A 21,347-nucleotide genomic window follows, 5' to 3' on the forward strand; every position below is an offset into this window, starting at 1 on the left:
TAAATACGCATATGAATAATTTCACATGATCGGGTATCCAAATTAAATACCAACTTGAGGAGAAGGCATGGTATCTATGCCATGATGACTTAGTCGTTAAGAATTCTTTAGATGACATAGCTACATCTTTTTCCATTCCTTTAAAAATATTTATTATTTATTTTGGCTTTAAACAAGTTTTTAAGAACAATTAAAATTTCAAAGTGCGTGCAATTTTTTTTTAATAAACATTTATAAATGTAGTATAAAAGATGGCGTGTGACATGAAAATAAGAATTTTCACTTTTTAAGTCGGTTTTTCTTTTCTTGATTGCACCGTCGTATGCATTTCAGCTGCGAAAAATACAGAGTCGCAGGTCGGGCAGGCGAGCTGAAAGTTCATTTGCCTGCAAGGAATTCCGACTCCACGACTCCACGAACAGAACTTTCAGCTGACTGGACTTTCATATTTCCACAATTTGGGGCTTAAAGGTTCTGAAACCTCCCAATCTTCTGGTGGAAAAGCAAATGGTTCGGTGAAAATATCAGATATTCCCCTGGGAAGTGTATAATTATTCGTACAAGAAGTACACTCACGAGGTAGGGGATTTCACCGCACATTCTTGACATTACATTTGGAATTTGCAGAAAATATGATTGTTTATTCTCTATATGTCTTCATGATTACTCCTGATTTAGAGTTGGGTTGTTTTAGTATGCCAGTGTATTTGATCCCAGGTACTGTTGTAGTTTCATAGCTTCATCATTGTTTTTACAAGATGCCTACATTTAACACTGCGCGGCAATTGCGCTCTTACTTAATCAGGGAGCAATACAATGGAATGTAGCCAGCTTATGACACTCTTGTAATATCTCCACTGAGATGATTTAGGTGAGATATCTGTTCTACCAAATTCGCCCAGCACTTGTACCTGGCCTCAACTGAATGAAACGGCTTACTTGCATGGTGGAGAGAGCTCCCAAAAGGCAAAACATCTTTTGGAGGATTTGAACCTTTTTAGAGGGTACGAAACACCCCTGTTTTACTAGCGAAGCAGGACCCATTCACTTCATTACAGTTCCTTGAACAAATAACTAAGCTCGATGCCATTAGTTTAGGGTTCACAGAATATGATAATTGGCAGTTAATGTGTTGGATAGTTTGTTTGCTACCATAAGTTATCCAATCCTTTATTTAAAATTGGCGTGCTTATGTGGGTTTCTCGGATTCATATTTGTTGAATGGCCGCGTCTTATCATGCTTTTTTTTCATACGATTTTTTCTATAAGATTTTAACATCCACTAACACTAGTGTGGTCTTTTTTCTGAATTTAGATTTCTTGTCATCCATAATGTTTAGAAAAAAACTTTTTCGGATAGAAATCACATAGGATTTTTGGGGGTCAACATTTAAAACTCTCAATTGGGGTTCTTCATAAAGACATGAGTGGAGTACCGGATCTAACAAATTGATTCCTTTGACTCCTTAGAAAGTCAAAGAAATAAACTAAAAAAATATAAAAATGAATAACCGATTTGATAGTTAGAAAGTCAAAGAAATAAACAAATAAAAATAAGATAAAATATATAAAAATCAATAACCAATTTGATAATTTAAACGGAAATGAAATCACAATAAATTAAAATAAATTTAGAAAGAACAAAAAATAGAGATGAATAGATAATACAACGAATTAAATAATAGAAAAAACAAATAACCAAAATATAAAGAAGTGAAGAAATTAATAAAATAAAATCAATACATAATTCAAATATATCTATATCTTAATGAGAGTTCTAACTCAACATTATATATATATATGAATCAAATAAATAAAATTAAACTATCTACAAGTATTAAATATAATATTAATATATGTTACGAGGAAACGTGGGTTTGGGGACAGGGAGGGGGACAGGTACGGGTGGGTTTGGGGACAGGGAGGGGGACAGGTACGGGTGGGTTTGGGGACAGGGAGGGGGACAGGTACGGGTATGGGTACGTTATTTTTTGAAGCAGGGTGTGTGGGTTCGTCGAGGGTATATTATGATTTATATATATAATATATAAATATTATATTTTATAAATTATAATATATGTGAATTTGTATATTTTTCAACTTTAAACAAGAAAACTAAAATATTTATGATTTAAATTTTAAATATTTAAACATGCACATCATTGAGCATTCAACATTCACAATGAAATTTCAAAATTTTTAGTTTGATATCAAGTGCAAATCGGAGTTTACATATTCATAATAATCATGATATATGTCCATTGTCATTCTGCATTGAAAATTTGCCTTAAGGCATCTCCAAACAAGAACTAGGAAATTTTAAAATACTAAAATAAAATAGCTAATAGTGAAAAATGGCTTCCTCAAGCCATGTCATCAACATCTATGTCATCGGCATCACTCAAATCTTTAGTTAGCATGCTCTCCTGATAAGAATCGCTCTCATCTTGAGGCTCCTGCTCATTGATAACAATTGGAGGTAGCTCAATAAGGGCGTCTGGTTGTATCTCCTCATCCACAGACATAGCATCATCTGCATGTTGGTCCCATCTTTTGAAAGGACTCTCCTTGTACCCAGGATTTTTTCGAGATATGAGACGAAGTGTGTCATGAATGTACACTAAGTTCTCTGCCTTCTTTAAGCCCAATCTATTTCTCTTTACTGAATGGATAAAGGCATAAGTACTCCAATTCCTCTCGCAAGATAAAGAACTAGCTACTTGGAATATTAGGGGAAGCCCATTAAATTAACTAAAAATTTAAATATAAAAACTAAAAAGAACCCCAAAGAACCTAATTTTGGGGTTCCAAATACCCATCATCAGGGTTCTTCGTACCCGTCAAGACAAAAGAACCCAATTTTTTTAATGGAGAACTTGGTTCTTATGGGTTCTTCTCAGAAGAACTCGTACCCAAATCCAATACTTGGGGACAAGAACCCGGGATGGGTTCGAGAACCCCACCCTCGGGTTCTCGAACCCGTGCAACATAGTATTAATCAAAGGAATTCCATTATTATAATGAAAAATCGAAAAAAATAATAATCAAAGGAATTTCGTCATTAAAATGAAAAACACTCTATATATAGAGAGAGATGGAAAATATATATATATATATATATATATATATATATATAACCATAACAAAATCTAGGAAGGAAGAGCAGGGATCCAATTGCTGCTTATTTTCCAACCCTCATCCCTATTTAGACTGTTAACGTGCTTCTCAATTTCTATAGCCTCCCTGAACTTCCTATGGTTGAAGTGATCAATCTTGGTGATAACCCAGGACTCCTCAATACATATATGGTGTTTAGTGTTAAAAGCATGCTCAGCTAAGGCAGAAGAGCGGGATACATTTGTGATCTCAATCCAAAAAAGTTCTCTTCTAAACTAGTATGGTCTATCAGACCTTAAGAAAGTACAAAAGATTATTGAGACTCTTTAATATTTTATTTCTATGATAAAAAAGAAAGAAAACAAGTGTTCCAAGATCACTATAGTTTTTCTGACTTAATAAGTCAAGAAGTTTAGTAGAGTTGCAACTGTTATATCCCTATTAATATAACAATATGTATAATTATTAATGAGTAGTTTACAAAAAGATTGGGTGTTAGTCCACCACTATAGTGTCACAAGGAGGCATGGAAAGTTGTCCAATTGAAACTCAAAGACCCCAAAATCTGATGAGCGGCATTGAAGATACAAGATCCCTATCAAAATCTAGCCATAACGCAAAAATCATTGGCAAATTGCCAAATAACAGAATACCATGACAAAAATGATAGTCTCTCTTGAGGGATGTGTTGACCATTGAAGTACACTTGAAGACTCCATGCCCAAGGATATGTCAAAGGACTCTTGCACCTACAAAGCTCAGATATCATTAAGGCTTCTAAGCCCCTTCTTCTCTCTCTTCTTCTCTATTGTAATCAAATTCTGCAAGCCCTACGGGGATATTGTAAAGTGATGCTAGCATGATGAAATAGAGTTGTGTAACATGCCTAGGTAGTTTATGACTTCGTTATCAAGTGAGTTCACTATAGGGAGTTTTTTTTACTTGGTTAACTATTTGTGTTTTTCAGTGCTTAATAATTAATTGAGTTTTTTTCTCTTTGTTAGAACCCCAAAGTTGGAGTGTGGCTTGATAGCAAGGCCTTAAGTGAGTCCCAGTGACTAGAGTCATTGTATATTACCATGTTAGATCGTTCGTAAAATTTTGCAGAATTTGATTAGGTCTGTGATTCGTAAACTGCCGTGGATATTCCACTCGACAGTTTGTCACAACAGATTTGATAATAATATATATTAAAATTTTGAATTTTTACACTATTACAGTTTATTAAACTTCTAGATTTGTAAATTTAACTGTAATTTGTGCATGCATGCGAATGAAAATTATGTAGAAAAGTAGAGAACGACAAAATAAGTTCACGCACACATAAGACACAAGATATGATTTCTGAAAAACCCTCTCGGGAGAAAAACCTAGCTGGAAGGTGAGGCTGCTTTGCTCTCTTTCTTTGTTTGGAAATATGGCTGCAAGTACAAAGAAGTAATCCCTGTGGCTCATGCGCTGCTACAATGCACAAATCTTCTCTATGTGCTCTACCTCCTATCTCTCTTGACTATCTTTGCTCAACTATGGAACAGAATGCTCTCGCCTCTTCCTCCTATTGGCCCAGTTATAACACAACCCGATAGCCTACTAGTGGTTAAGTCTGACTACATCAACTCTTAACTAGAGTTACAATATAGACTCTTCTAGAGTATTTTACATCACAAACACGTGGCTAGCTTCTTTTCCATGAATAATGGGGGTTGACGCGGCATCCTCCTGAATTATAGGTGTGAAAACAGGAAAGTCAACTTCTGAGTGGCATAACTTTTGCATATGAACTCCGATTGACGTGCTTCTTGCATCATTGTTAAGATCTTTGTGTAGGATAGCATGCAAAGGTGTTGCACTAAAGCGACAAAGTTTTACCCCCAAAAAACGTCGTTTGACGCCTCAAACACTCCTGGAAGGTTTTAGACCCTGTTTTGCCAAACTGGGTCCTGCCTGTAAAAACAATCCCGTGAGTTGATTCCTCCACTTTTTCTACTTCAAATGCATCGAGATGGATGACAAACAATATAATGATCCAATATGGATCAGTCTAGGTGTTAATTTTTAAAATTTTAAAGTTTTTTGCAGGATGAGAATTTTAATAAATTGTATATGTAAATTGTAATAAGTGATGTCTAGAGAAGTTGTAGGGAGTACGAGTGGTCAAAATTGGACTTCTCCTTCTCAATTTTCTACTAAGACACACTTTGAGGGGTAAAAGATAAATTATAAACCCTCAAAACCCACTTTTCTTGAGTCTAGGGGAAAATGTGGCAATAAATTAGTCAGAAAATAAATAAATGGGAGAAAAATAAATATCCACACATGCTAGAATGATGTGAAAATTAGGTGGAAAGTCACCAAGAGTTAAGGTCAAGTTGAAAAGTGATGTGGACTCCACCAAGGACCAAAAATCAAGGAAAGAGATGTGCTCAAAAAGGGAAATCAAATTATCTAGAGAAGACCACGAATTCCAAGAGACAAGTTACATTTTTTAATGAAGTGAGCTCGAGTTTCAAGATGGAGTCAAGAGTTAAGTGGTGATATGGTACAATTTGATGGAGATGAGGTGCAGAAGTGGTCTCCTACCACTCCACTTCACTATAAACATGTCCCTCTTCTACTACGACGAGTTCCTCATTAAGGATTGTGTGGGGCATTCTTAGAGGTTCGATTTGCATGGGGAGGAATCTTGGTGGTTGCCTTGGGATTGTCATCATTCCACTTTGGGATTATCTCCCATTCTCCTATTTAGATGAGCCTTTGGCTCCTATTGTTGTATTTTGATACGAGCTGTTGTGCTTGGGGAAGCTTTGCTCTTTTGTACACTTACATTTCAATGCAATAAAAGGGTTCAACTATGAGGTGTTATTCTTCTATACGCATGGTATAATTCTTGATCATGAGTTTCATTTTCTATTGGTTGTTGATTTGGGGTAGCATCAGATGTGCTCTAGGCCTCAAATTTTGCAAGGAGGATTGGGCACATGTATTCCAAAGAACCCAGAAAGCATTTTGGGAAATTCCTCCGAGAGACAATTTTATTAAAATAATTAATATTTTTTAATGGGACGCTAAGTCTAAACTTAGGAAATTAAAAATATTAATGGGTATTAATCTAATTGTGGGTGTAACTTCTAGAAGAAGACAAAGATCAATTTAAAATGATCTTAGCCATTGATTAGCTTTTAATTTGGGCCATTGAATGTCAACGAGAAGATTATTTAAGGAATCTTGAGGGTCATTTGGAAAACACACCGAGAGATTAAGCGATTGAATTTCTGAAGTGAGAAGTTCTTAGGAGGAAATTTTGATTGAGGAGATTTTTTGTAGAGAGGGGCAGTGAGTATCCAGAAGAAGGAAGGTTTCTTGGGTCGGAGAGTACGAGGCAGAGAGAGGGCAGAATGACGTCCAGGGAGAGGCAGACGCTGGCCCATGTAGAGCTAACGTAGTGGCAGCGCAGGCCTTAGAGGGAAATCGAATTCCTGCTGAGGAAATTGAGTTTCAGTAGCCGAGAGTCAGGGTGTGAGGCCTGGACGCAGAGATTCAGATTTTCTAGTCAGTAGAGGGTCTAGAGAAGGGGCATCATGATACCCAACAGGGGTGATGCAGGAACTGCGTAGGAGTGACGTAGTTCTTTGCAGAGGGTATGCATAGGCTCCAGTTTAGTGTGATCAGACTCATATTCTTTCAGTGACAGGGTGAGATCATTTCACAATTCATTTTGTCCAGTTTCTCTCTATATCAGATTGCTAGTTGAGCATCCAAGAATTGTACTCAAATTTTCTCCTGCATGATAATAAAACCCTCAGATCTGTTGCACCGGTTTTCCTACATTGGGTTTTTTCAGGGATATTTGTCCAAAAATAATGGTGTTATTGTGTTGTATTTTCTTTCTTGCTCAGTCTCTTTTTTCCGCATATAAATTAATTAAGTGAAGGCTGCAGTGTATGTATTTCAATATTTGCTGTAGGAAACTACGAATAACTTGTTAATGTAAATCTAACAAGTAGGAGAAATATTATCAGTTGCTACAGCAGGGATTCCATTTAGGAATTTTCACATGGTATCAGAGCTGCAGGTGGAACAAGAAGAGCAGTGCCAGAGAACCCAACGCTGAGCAGAAAAGGGAGATCGAAAAAGTTACAGGAGGCAACAATTTGAAACCTTAGAGGGTTTGAGCAGTCCTAGCCGGAGGGTTGATTTTTGAGGCAGTCTCTCTCTGATTGAGTCGACAGAGAGGAAGGACTCCCAGTTCGAAAGTTTGTCGGGGCAGAGGGAGCAACGCTGAAGCCTCAGCATGAGGAGAAGCTAGTGGGACGCAGATTTTCAGTAGGTAGATTGTTGGGCTGAAAGACATTTGAAGAGAAAAGAGAAGCACAATGATGGAATTTCTTCCTTAGAGAATTCCTAGTCAAGGAGTTCGATTTCTCTAGAGCTGAGCAGTAGCAAGGGGCAACAGTTTTACTAGCTCCAACAGGGAGTGCGTAGGCTAGCCCAACAACAACGCAAAGGAGAGAGGAAATTTTCGACATTTGTGGCAGAAATGGCAACCAGTGGCTTGAGGGATCAGGACAGGTTGGACGAAGCATCCAACTATGTCATCTGGAAGGGGAGAATGTCATTCCTTCTAGATGAGCATGCCCTCAAGACATATGTTGGCAGCGTGGTGGCTGTGCCTGCAGATGTAGATCCATTGAAGAAGCACAACTTGGAAATGGCGAAGGCCAAGAGTATGATCTTGGATGGAGTAAAGGATCATGTGGTGTGTCATGTCGCTAGCAGAGGGATTGCTAAGGAGATGTAGGATACCTTGGCTACATTATATCCTGGATCTTCTGAGCAGTGGAAGATGTACTTGGAGCAGAAGATGAGATTTGGTCAGATGTAGAAGGGAGAGCGTGTGGATCCATTCCTCACGACGCTTAAGGAGACCCGTGATGAATTGTCTTCTGCGGGACATACACCTCAAAATTCAGAGTTGGTTAGACTAGCCCTCAATTCTGTCTCAGATGAGTGGTAAGTCTTTGTCCAAAGTATCCTGGGAAGAGCAGCATTACCGAATTGGGATGAGATGTGGGCAACTCTAAAACAAGAGGCACTGAGGAGAGACGTAGTCAAGGTAAAACTTGATGGAAGCAACAACAGTGGGTTGAAGCCCAAGGAGGAGGAGGATAATCATAATGCAACCCTTGCATCGAAGGAACAACGAGAGCAGCGAAGATGTAAGAAAGACGTCTCGAAGATCAAATGTTTCAGGTGTGGTGAGATGGTCACTACGCTACTCAGTGTCCTCTCAAGAAGAAGGACAAGGATGAGAAACACAATCCGAAGGTTGCACCCACGAAGATCGAAGAGGAAGAGTTCGCCATGACAGTTGAGATACCTCCAGGAGGGAGGTGGGCTGATTTGCAGCTGTAGTTCGAAAGAGCTACAAATGAGCAGGATCCTTGAGGAGTCCACCTCTCGGATCAATTCCTTGCTACGAAAGCCAGATTAGTAGTAGCAGGATGGACTAGTGTCGAATGGTGCCGAGGAGTGGTGGGGAGACAATTGCAGTGGCTAGGAACGCCAAAAACTGAACAACACAGAGCAGAGTTGGCAGTAGTGCAGATGGCACAGAGCAGAGGTCAGCAATAACGTAGTATATTCAGAGGGTCAGTGCTGAGACTAGTAGCAATTAGGCTTCAACATTCACGTGTTATCATACTGAACATAGTTAGTTGAGTAATTTCGGATGTTTTTCCATTGTTGATGGAGTAGTAGCAACAATTTGCAGTGCAGTGGTAGTTGGCAGTGGCAATGCTACTGTTGATTTTTGGTAGCATCGGATGTGCTATAGCCATGAAAATTGGTGGAGAGACTAAGGCGCATGAGATTTCCAAGACCCATAAATTGTTTGGGGAAATTCCATTAGGATGGAGAGATATTAAAATAATTAATATTTTTAATGAGACCCTAAGTCTAAACTTAGGAAAATTAAAATATTAATGTGTATTAATATAATATGGGTGAGAAAGTTCTAAATAACGAGGATAAAGCCAAATATAATCTTAGCCGTTGATTAGGGACTTAATCTTGACCGTTGATTCGTTAACAGGAAAAGTGTAAGAGGAGGCTTGTGGGTCAGTTGGAGACACACCAAATTGATCAGTCAATTCGATTTTCTGGGGTAGGGTTTGCTGAGAAATCGAGTTAGTGATCTGTTGCAGCGAGGGGTAGTTCGGTAGAAGGTCGAGAATACATAGCAGAGAGTCAGAGAGACACGCAAAGGCAGCTTGGGTTGACATAGAGGCAGCCAGAGATGACATAGAGGTTTGGAGGGCCAGCACTGGTGACGCAGGAGGCCAGCGCTGGTGTTTTCGTGGAGCAGACTGAGTGCTGAGAGGCAGACACAGAGCCATAGAGGTTGACGCAGTTCCAGAGAGAAGCTTGGAGCAGCTTTCGCTGTCCAGTTGAGGAACAATTGAAGTCACTGTGGGAATCATCATACGGTTGTTGATTAGCCGGAATATCTGTCTCTGGAGCAAGGTACTTCTGCCAAGGAAAATCTTTGTAGGGTGAGCCATTTCTGGCACCCTGGTTGTATTCAGAAAACTGCATAATAATAAAATCCTCATATTTGCTGCACCGGTTTTCCCTCATTGGATTTTTTCGGGGACGATTGTCCAAAAATAATGGTGTCCCTTGTGTTGTCTCTGTTATTTCAGTTGTTGATCTGTATATGTGTGAAGGTGGCATTTGTGTTTATTTCGGTATTTATATTAATAAATAACTTGTTAATGGAAAGAACAAGTAGGAGATAATAAACCAGATAATGCAGTAGGGATTTCTGATGTGTCAGACTTAGAAATTTCCACAGCTACCAGCAACACAGATGCAACACTTGAGAGGGAGCTGTAGTATGGATGCAGTGTTGGTATTGCCAGTGTCAGCAGCAGTACAATTACAGCAGCAACGCAGTAGTTGGTGGACAGCATGTCAGACATCAGCAACGTAGAGGACGATGCTTCAGAGTCAGAGCAGTATGAAGCAACGTATATTGCTAGAGCACATTCCTCGCTAAGAGAGAGTGTTGATTTGGGGTAGCATCGGATGTGCTGTAAGCCTCAAATTTTGCAGGGAGGCTTGGGCACATGTATTCCAAAGAACCCAGAAAGCGTTTTGGGAAATTCCACCGAGAGACAATTTTATTAAAATAATTAATATTTTTTAATGGGACCCTAAGTCTAAACTTAGGAAATTAAAAATATTAATGGGTATTAATCTAATTGTGGGTGTAACTTCTAGAAGAGGACGAGGATCAAACTAAAATGATTTTAGCCATTGATTAGCTTTTAATTTGGGCTGTTGAATGTCAACGAGAAGATTGTTTAATGAAGCTTGAGGGTCATTTGGAAAACACACCGAGAGATCAAGAGATCGAATTTTTGAAGTGAGAAGTTCTTAGGAGGAAATTTTGATCGAGGAGATTTCTTGCAGAGAGGGGCAGTGAGTATCCAGAAGAAGGAAGGTTTCCTGGGCCGGAGAGTACGAGGCAGAGAGAGGGTAGAACGACGTCCAGAGAGAGGTAGACGCTAGACCACGCAGTGGCAGTGCAGGTCTTAGAGGGAAATCAAATTTCTACTAAGGAGATTGAGTTTCAGTAGACGGGAGCTGAGGTGTGAGACCTGGAGGTAGAGATTCGGATTTTCCAGTCAGTAGAGGGTCCAGAGAAGGGGCAGCGTGATACCCAGCAGGGGTGATGCAGGAACTGCGTATGAGTGATGTAGTTCTTTGCAGAGGGTACGCAGAGGCTCTGGTTCAGTGTGATCAGACTAAGATTCTCCCAGTGATAGGGTGAGACCATTTCACCATTCATTTTGTTCAGTTTCTCTCTATATCGGATTGCTAGTTGAGCATCCAAGAATTGTACTCAAGTTTTCTCCTGCATAATAATAAAACCCTCAGATCTGCTGCACCGGTTTTCACGCATTGGGTTTTTCCAGGGACATTTGTCCAAAAATAACGGTGTTATTGTGTTGTATTTTCTTTCTTGCTCAGTCTCTTGTGTCCACATATAAATTAATTAAGTGAAGGCCGCAGTGTATGTATTTCAATATTTGTTGTAGGAAACTGCAAATAACTTGTTCATGTAAATCTAACAAGTAGGAGAAATATCATCAGTTGCTGTAGTAGGGATTCCATTTAGGAATTTTCACATTGGAAATATTGTACTTATTATTTCCAAATGCTTTTTAAAGATTTGTTTGTGTAGATTATCTTACATGAGCATTTGGTTTTTAGAAATTTATTCTAGATAAGGAATGTTTTAGTAGATTTTCATATAAATCTCTAAAGTTTCTTTCTCATTATATTTTTATAACCCATTTGGATCTAATGATTTGATTTGAAGTGTTGTAGAATTTTTTGTGAATCGAGTCTTAAGCGTGAGGGGACATTTTTGGAGAAATTAACCCACTCTTGAGCATGAACTTGGAAGAACACACATTGTGATATTCCAAAGTTTTCATCATTCAATTTGTGTTTGTAGGGTCTCTTTGGCTTGGGCTTGTGGTCAAGTCTATTCCATTTAAATCACTTATTTTAAATATTGTGACTACATTGATCATATTTTCTAATTAGAGCACTCTTATGGCTAGGCTAGGAGAGGAGTTCTTCTCTAATCCTTGATCTAGTTTCTTGTACATTATTTGTATTTTTTTTTTGCATATTTCTCTCACCATTTTTCAACACTATTTTTGCAAAGGTTTAACAACTGATATAAGGGTCATACTTTGCTGATCTTTGCGGGTTGTTTTGCAGAAAAGTCAGATTTCGTTGAAGAGTTTTCTCACCCTTTTGTTGGCAAGATTGAGGGAAGGCAAGGCTGAAGCTACTTACCATTTTTTTTGCAGGACCTTACCACTGATTTGAGGCCAAATCTACTAGGCTGTAAGCACTTGGAGGGCATATCTTTGGCTGGGCTGTGAGCCTTTTTTGAGGCAACCTATATCCATTGTCAAGGCAGTGGCCTAGAGAGGCTTGACCTCTCTTCCTCTTGTGCAGACCTTTTTCTTTTTGAGGTCTGATTTTTTGGATGTAAAAAAAAGTCCTTCGACTTTTCAGATTTTGAAACTTTTCTTCTTGTACTTCATCAACTATTAGCCTTGCATTACAAAGGAGGAGATCTAATGTCTAAGCTTCAAGCAATTATTGTAAAGACCCTCCTCGAGTTCATTTGAGACCTTTTGAAGGTTTCTCTTCTTTGTAACAAGTTAATAAAGAGCTGATTTTGTTGGATAAAGTTGTCATTGATGTCAATAAGAGGGAAATCAAGGTGCCAAAAGGAAACCCTAAGTATGCTTGACCTAGCCTAATTAAAGATGATGGAAAACCCGAACTTATTTTAATATGATGACTTGCTCCATTGTAGACTAAGCCTAGGTCCCTAATCTTTGTTCCTTAAGTTCCTCTAACAAATAACAACTCATCTTCCTTATGATATGAACCTATAAAGTAAAAATATATTTGTCATTAATCTATGATGGCTCCTCCAACTTTGGTCGGCTCTCATGTCGGCTCATTAAACCAACAGACAATGTTGATTTGGGGTAGCATCGCATGTTCTCTAGCCATGAAAATTGGTGGAGAGGCTAGAGCACATGAGATCTCCAAGACCCATAAATGGTTTGGAAAGATTGTACTCGGTTTGGGAGATATTAAAATAATTAATATTTTTAATGGAGTTCTTAAGTCTAAACTTAGGACAAATAAAATATTAATGGGTATTAATATAAAACTGGGTTAGAAGGTTCCAAAAGTCATGGATCAAGCCAAATCTAATCTTAGCTATTGATAAGAGATTTAATCTCGGCCGTTGAAGGACCAACAAGAAAAGTATAAGAAGCGGCTTGAGGGTCAGTTGGAGAACACACTGAAGGAGACCAGTGAGTTCGATTTCTGGAGTGGGTTTAGCTGAGAAATTCGAACTAGTGGTCTGGAGAGGAACGAGAGGTAGCGGGTACAAAACAGAGATTTGGGAACAACACCGGAAGACCAGCGCAGAGGTTGGAGAGGCAGACGCAGAGCCTCTCAAGCAGACGCAGAGGCAGCAGACTGCGCAGTCACTGGAGGGCCTGCGTGGGTGACGCAAAGGCAGCAGACTGCGCAGTCACTGGAGGGCCTGCGTGGGTGACACAGAGAGGCTTAGTGCTGACACAGAGAGGCAGGAGTTGACACATAGGGTCTGGAAGCTGTGCAGGGGCTAGCAAGGCTGACGTTGAGACTGGGAGAAGTGTTGAAGCATTTCTCTCTGTTGGGTAAGCTAGTTTGGCACCCAGTTGTACCAAAGAATTGTTGAATAATAAAATCCTCCTCTGCTGCACCGGTTTTCCCACATTGGGTTTTTCCAGGGACAATTGTCCAAAATATTTGTGTTGATGTGTTGATTCTTGTGCATGTGTTTGTTTTTGTATTATGGTGTGATATCTGCAACAAAAATTATTTTAATGTTTACTAAAGGGTTTTTTGTAAATAACTTATTGAGAAATAAGTAAGTAAAATAAATCAGTTGTTGCAGTGATAGAATTTTCACATAGCGATTATATTGCAAATTCTGTTTAACATCACAGTCCTTGAAGCTAGCATCCTTGAGCAAATGATTTTGAAGCAACCTGTGTAGCAGAGGAAGGATACTTGCAGCAACATATTGAAGATCAGTTGAAGATTTGACTTGTTGAAGCAGAGAATTTGTTGTGCAAACCATCAAGGAGCAACATGATTGAAGCTTTGATGTAGTCCCCTTAGGAATTTGATTGGGTATCATGAAGAGTTTGGGAGACACCTTCTACAGTAGATAACGTTGTCATTGATGAACAAAGAGTTATCGGAGATTAATTGAGAGAATTGTTGAAGAATTATCAAGGCTTGTTGCAGAAGATATTGGAAGCCTTGAAGAACCATTTTGTACCTATATTGAAGAATTGAAGCACTAGAGGATTGGAGTCTTCAAGAAGACCAGGTTGGAGCGAGAACCAGTTGAGAGGGTTGGAGCCCTAGAGCATTGGAGTCCTCAAAAAGACCAAGTTGGTGCTTGGTGAAGTACAGGTTGGAGCCTGGTGGAATTGAAGATTGGGGTCTTCGTCTAGGGTTGGAGCCTTGAAGGAATCATAGGTGCGATTTACAAATTGGGAATTGAATTGTTGTAATAGAGGATTGGAGTCCTCACTATTTGTTATTGATAAAATTATTTATTTCATTATTGTTGATTTTGTGTTTTTGTCTAAAGTGATCTTAACTAGCATAAAAATAACAATTGTAAAAGAAATACTGATTTGCTTCCCCTCTCATTATTTCCAACAGATTTTTCTTGAGGGAGCTTGGGAAGTTTTACCCATGGTATCCCACCTCCTCATTTAGAGGGAGGAAATCTTCTTGGGTGGTTGACTTTCTTTAGTATAGTTTCTAATTTGCTCATGTAATTTACCTGCATGAATCATTTCATTTGCTAATCTAATCTAGTTGTGCATGGTTAACTCATAACCTCAACATATAACACTCACATTTTCTTATTTTGCAATCAAACTTGCCAATCTATTTTATTTGTACCCTGTATTGTGCAATTCATTTGTTTAAGCTACAACACGCTACAAGCAAGGAATAGCGCTTTCATTCCATTGGCAACTTATTTTGTTGCATTGGAGGTCAGAGTTATAGTGGCATACTTATAGGGCTTCTTGAACTATTATCATCCCTAAGATTAGGGTATTCAAAGATAGGGTATCCCTATTATCACGGTTTAAGAGAAATAATTTTTGGATTTTTGATGCTCCATTTGGATACCCTATCTTTGAATGCATTTTTACTCCATGTACCTAGCTCAAATGGAAGTATAACATACATGGTTGGAAAGCTTATTTTGAGACCTTTCCAACAGTATATGGAACTCCCTCTAACTCCTTGTGGTTGAGGAGAAATGATGTTTTGAATATTCACTATACATTCTGCAAGTTGCTATCTTACCTTGGAGCTTCATTGTTGCAAATATGATGGATGGATATACTCTTTTTGTCATGTAAGTGTTTGTTTTCATGCAAATTTTCTTATTGATATATGTCTAATGTATGGAATGCTATGTCACGATTTACTCATTCCCTAAAATTAGTGTGAATTCATGAAACAATTGGAATATTGAATTATTGTGTATGTTATTCATCTTGATAAAAAGAACGAATGTTCCTAGGGGTTGGTTTGTGCACCTTTACCTTGAAACTCCATCAAAATTTGGGAATTGAAGTGTAAATTCCTTTTGTGACTTAACTAGCACCTCTGTAGGCTAGCGAAGTTGCAAAGGACTCCTTGGTAGAGCGAAAATCTCAAAATCAAACTCATCTTGACTCCATTAATCCCAATTGGCTAGGCACTAATCCTTGTCTATGGCGATCACCTAAAACTTCACCTTTTACCTCCTTTCCAAAATTTTAGCCCTAACCCTAGATGGCCTAGCTAGGGCATCAAGTGAATTGCATTAGAACCATCCTCTTGAAGAGCGAGTTGGTGAGGATTTGTGCTTGTGTGTCCTCTACTAACCCTCCAAATTTGAGACCTATCCTGCGATTGGTTTGTGAGAAACATCAAGCCCTAGCTCCAAAATTGTTTTGGTTTAGGTCTTCTTTGGTTAGTGGCATTTTGAAGGTCTATCTACTCAAAAACTCAACAAAAGTTAATTGTTCTTGTGACCTTCCCCTATCTTCATTTAACCTAGGCACTCTCTTAAGGATCATTCAAACCCTAGGTCAAGCTTGGATCTTCCCAAGGCTCCTTTGTGGTCCCATATCTTCATCATTCTTTATCTTACAAGGCCACTTGAGGAACCTTGTCTCCTTAGAGAGTCTTAGGTCTAGGATATCCTTCATATAGAATATCCCTATTCCCTAGGCCTAAGCCTCCCTTTAAGCCTTTCTTGGAGAGCCCTTTACCTTGCTCTTGAAGCAAGCAAGCTATTATTTGAGCCTCTCCCTTGAATGGGCTTTGGAAATCACATTGTACCTCATCATTGACTTATCCCTTCTAGTGATTTCCTTTATACCAAGACTCCTCCCATTGGTAAAAGTCCGTAAAGAGCAGGGGACATCGACTGAGGTGACAGTGGGCCCTTGTCTCATTGTTGCAACTTGGTCTAGTAGTAATCCCTTCAGAACCCCTCCCTTGTAGGACCCTTGCTAGATTGTGTGGTAACATGGCTCACTTCTGTTCTGCTCTAGGTACCAAAAAACAAGCAAATAGTGCTCCAGTTCCTAACCATAGATTAGTATGTCTTCGATGAACCACCCACACTTTAGAGAGACCTTAGTAGCTGAGCCAATATGGACTTCCCACCTATAGTTAGCTAAGATTATTTAGCCTCCGATAGGGTGCCTCTCCCTCAAGATAGTAGCACACTGTACAACACATGATCCTACTCTTCTTCTGACGCTTCTTCGAGGCAGTTTTTTTATCTTGAGTATCTTCCATTCGGCCGTAGATGCCAGGAGAAGCCGATCTTATTCGTTTCATGTAATTTTTATTAAAATCAAAATCAACTCACACAGCGACCATATTAAATTATTTGTTTCATATATATTTTTATTTGGCAACTTTATTGAAATTAAAATCGACTCACATAGTCATCTGGGTGGATACTTAAATTAAGAAATTAAAAATATCTTTTCAAATCTAGTGAGTTTAATATCATAGGTTGATGTGGTTGATTAACACCAGTCTCACGCAGTAAGGTTACTAGTTCGAATCTGGTCTCAGACAATATTCTAGATTCTATTAAAATTTTGGGTTGCGCAAGGTCGCCATTTCAAGCCTCGCCTCAGACAATATTGGATCGAATAGATGGTGAGACACATTAAGGATCATTCAAACCCTTGGACAAGCTTGGATCTTCTCAAGTCTCCTTTGTGGTCCCATATCTTCATCATTCTTTATCTTACAAAGCCACTTGAGGAACCTTTTATCCTTAAAGAGTCTTAAGTCTAGGATATCCTTCATATAGAATATCCCCATTCCCTAGACCTAAGCCTCCCTTTAAGCCTTTTTTGGAGAGCCCCTTACCTTGCTCTTGATGCAAGCAAGCATAATTTGAGCCTCTCCCTTGAATGGGCTTCGAAAATCACATTGTACCTCATCATTGACTTATCCCTTCTAGTGATTTCCTTTATACCAAGACTTCTCCCATCAGTAAAAGTCTGTAAAGAGCAGGGGACATCGACTGAGGTGACAGTGGGCCCTTGTCTCATTGTTGCCACTTGGTCTAGTAGTAATCCCTTAAGAACCCCTCCTAGGACCCTTGCTATATTATGTGGTAACATGGCTCACTTCTGTTATGGTCTAGGCACCAAAAAACAAGCAAATAATGCTCTAGTTCCTAACCGTGATTAGTAGGTCTTCGATGAACCACCCACACTTCAGAGAGACCTTAGTAACTTAGCCAATCTGGACCTCCCACCTATAGTTAGCTAAGATTGTTTAGCCTCCAATTGGGTGCCTCTCCCTGGAGATAGTAGCATGCTGCACAACACATGATCCTACTCTTCTTCTGATGCTTCTTCGAGGCAATTTTTTATCTTGAGTATCTTCCATTCAGCCGCGGATGCTAGGAGAAACAGATCTGGATCGAACAGATGGTGAGACACATTGCCTGAGAAAATTTCTAAATAGAAATCCTATTGCAGTGATTAATATTATTTCTTCTACTTATTATCTTAGAAATAAGCTATCCACAATATTCTTACGGCAAATATCAAAACATATTCTACTGCAGCGTTCACAATTAAAACATTGCAGAAAGTAAATGTAAGGAAAAATATTGGCACAAATACAATCACAATGACACGGTTATTTTTGGACAATTGTCCCCGGAAAAACCTAATGTGGGAAAACCGGTGCAACAGATGAGGTTTTATTATTCTTCAGCAAATTCTCATGTACAAATTACAGCTAGCAAAATAGGAATGAGAAATTTTACAGACACTTCTTGACCAAGTTCTACCCCAGGTGAAGCACTTCTTCTTCCCCAGAATCCTTCTGATCCTCTCTGCGTCAAACTACTCTCCCTGGCTCAGCGTCAAGCTGCCCACGCAGGCTCTGCGTCAAACTACCTCTGCGCTGCCTCTTTCTACGTCACCCTGTTCCTGCTCTGCATCTTGCTGCCTTGCACTCTTTGAATATGCTGATGCCCTCTCTTCCTTTCTCACTTGCAACTCTCCCTCTGATTCGATTTTCTCTTGCCGAACTTTGACCAGTGAGAAAATCGATCTTACTCAGGTAACTGAGTATCTGCCTCTAGTGTGTTCTCCAAGTGCCCATCAAGTCTCCTCTTATAATCCTCTCATTGATTAATCAACAACCCAAATTAGATTTTAATCAATGGTTAGGATCATTTGACTTGATCTCTGCCTTCTTTTAGAAGTTCCACTCACAGTTTAGATTACTACCCCTTAATTATTTTAATTTCCTAAGTTTAGACTTAGGGTTCCATTAAAAATAATTAATTATTTTAATAAAACTGTTCCCTGGTGGAATTTCCCAAAATGATTTCTGGGTATTGGAGAATGCATGTGTCTAAGCCTTCCTGCAAATTTTGAGGCCTAGAGCACATCCAATGCTACCCCAAATCAACACTCCCTCTTAGCGAGGAATGTGCTCTAGCAATACACTGCTACTGCATACTGCTCTGACTGTGAAGCATCGTCCTTTGCGCTGTTGATGACTGAGAATCTGAGATACTGTCCACCAACTATTGCGCTGGTGGCTGGTGCTGTAACTATACTGCGGTTGGCACTGCCACTGCCAACTGTCCCTGCACTGCAAACTGCTGCTGCTACTGAAACGAATTTTCAACAATACCCATCTGCTCTCTGAACTGAGTGAACTTAGCTCTTTCGAGATCCATTGTGAGTATATCAGCCACCTGCTCTCATGTGGGGACATATTTTAGCTATACTGCCTCACGCTGAACAGTCTCTGATAAAGTGACAACGAATATCTATATGTTTCGATCGATCATGAAATACTGAATTCTCAGAGAGTTTGATACAACTTTGATTATTGCAGTAAACCTTGGTTGCTTCCACCCTTTCCCTGAATAAGCTCACAAGCAATTTTTTGAGCCATATGGCTTCGCACATAGCTATGCTGGCTGCCATATATTGTGCTTTTGCTGAGCTTAGTGCTACCGATTTCTGCTTATTGCTGCACCAAGATATAATCCCTGATCCAACACTGAAGCAATACCCTGAGGTACTTTTCCGGTCTACTGAATTACCTGCCCAATTTGCATCAGTGAACCCATTCAAACTGATGTTCTCCCCTTGGGAGTAATTCAACCCATATCCGACTGTTCCGCATACATACCTCAGAAATTAGAATGTGTCTCGCTGTTGCCCAATGCACCCTTTTTGGTTCCACCATGAATTGACTAAGAGGTTGACAACAAAACAAATGTCTGGCCTAGCGTTGACCAGATACATAAGTGATCCAATGAGCTGCCTATATAGGGTGGGATCTACTTCCTTGTCTTCTGATGCATCTATTTCCTTCTAGTTGGTGATCATGGGAGTAGCCATGGGTCGGCAATCCTACATTTTGAATCTCTTCAGAATTTCTGTAGCGTATCTTCCTTGTCCATGGAAGATCTCCCCATTCTTCTGCCAAACTTCCAACCCTAGAAAATAATGCATCAATCCCAAGTCCTTCATGTCGAATTCAATGTTTTTAAAACCGGAAGCGGTGACCGGACCGGTCCACCCAATGAACCGGTTTACCGACCGGAACCGGTCTAACCGGGACTGGTTTGGTCTAAACGAACCGGTTTTAAAAATACATTAAATAATTAATTTTTAATGAAACAAAACTATTTTTAAGATGTAAAACCATGATTCCAAGCCAATAGAGACAAAATATGCAAAGTTTGCTCATTTATATACCATGTAAAGGTGAATATATCAAAATGGCACCGAGTGCAATACATATCATCGACAAAATAGCAAAATACATAAGAAATGAGGCTCTAAATGGCCTATAAAGTCTAAAAACAATGTTGTAAGCTATGAGGCCAATGGCCTACTACAAGCCTACAGTGTACACATGATCAATCGTCAAGTTCATAACCACTACTAGACACAGGATCATCATCAGGAGCTACATAGACATCATCTGGTTCAGAGTCTGAAGATGCCTCAGCCTGATCTGCAACCTCAGTATCAATGCCACCAATGACAATAGAAGTGGACCTAATGGAAGCACGAGTTTGTCGACCTGCATGACTAGTGCCTTCCATTGGTTCTTTGCCTTTCCTTGATGCCGCTACTGATCCTAGTTCTGATGCCACCACATAATCTGCTTCAACCCCTGCTAAAGCCATGTCGATATCAAAATCAACCTCAAACACAGGTTCTTCAGTCTCCTCCACCCATTTTGATATTGGATCAATATCGTCCAACACAATGGGATCTAGATCAGGAGTTTTGCTCATCATTTGGAGCTCTAATTGCATTTATTGTTTACCCCCAAACCATGAAATCCTGAAAACCATTAAGTCTGCTGAATTTTGAGTGAAATCTAAAATTCTAGTTTCTCCATATGAAATCCAATGAGGTCGAAACCACTCTCAAACATCCTGAGTCATTTCATGGTAATGTTAAAAATTTAAGTAAAAGGATGAAAATAAAAATTAAAGGAAATGTCACTTTTACTTTAAGAATTTAACATTACCATTAATTGCCAACATTGTTAGGGTTGAAACACCCTTAGTTTCCCCCCAAAACCCCTAAACCACAATCAGGAATACACTTTTTGCAAGTTTTGGTGGGCATGCCTAAAACCGGCCGGTTTGATACAAACCGGCCGGTTCCGTCCTAAACCGGCCGGTTTTTCACCGGTTAGGGCAAAAAATGGGTGAAAGGGCCTTTCCAACCGGGTTTTTTGGCCGGTTTAGACCGGCGGCCTTGCTAACCGGCCGGTTAGACCGGTAACCGGTTTTTTAAAACGTTTTTGAAAACTATGGTCGAATTCGGCTTCAAGATTCTTCTTGCAATCTTGGATGAAGCTGGATGACCTAGTTAGGAACAGGTCATCACAATACCAGAATAAGTGGCTCATTCTCTACCAACAAATAGTAGAGATTGGGATCAACATCATTCTTGACAAATCCCAACTGCTGCAAGTTACTATCAATCCGACCATACCATGCTTTGGGTGCCTGCTTGAGT

At 39.4% G+C, this 21,347-nt stretch overlaps 1 protein-coding gene across 3 annotated transcripts in view; it reads left to right on the plus strand.

The window, feature by feature from the left end:
- The first annotated feature begins 274 nt into the window (after positions 1-274).
- LOC149211259 (MAG2-interacting protein 2-like) overlaps positions 275-21,347 on the plus strand; it is a 542,599-nt gene continuing 521,526 nt past the window's right edge. For 2 of the 3 annotated variants that reach the window (XM_089396981.1, XM_089396983.1), the window contains exon 1: positions 275-579. The gene's annotated coding sequence lies outside the window, so the exon portion shown is untranslated. Of the gene's footprint in view, positions 580-805; positions 1,005-21,347 lie in introns of all 3 variants that reach the window. The other variant, XM_089396982.1, reaches the window with a different exon arrangement.

The sequence above is a fragment of the Pinus tabuliformis genome, chromosome 1_2, assembly GCF_031772625.1.
Source record: "Pinus tabuliformis cultivar Carrire ecotype Pingquan chromosome 1_2, CPIR1, whole genome shotgun sequence".
Lineage (NCBI taxonomy): Eukaryota > Viridiplantae > Streptophyta > Pinopsida > Pinales > Pinaceae > Pinus > Pinus tabuliformis.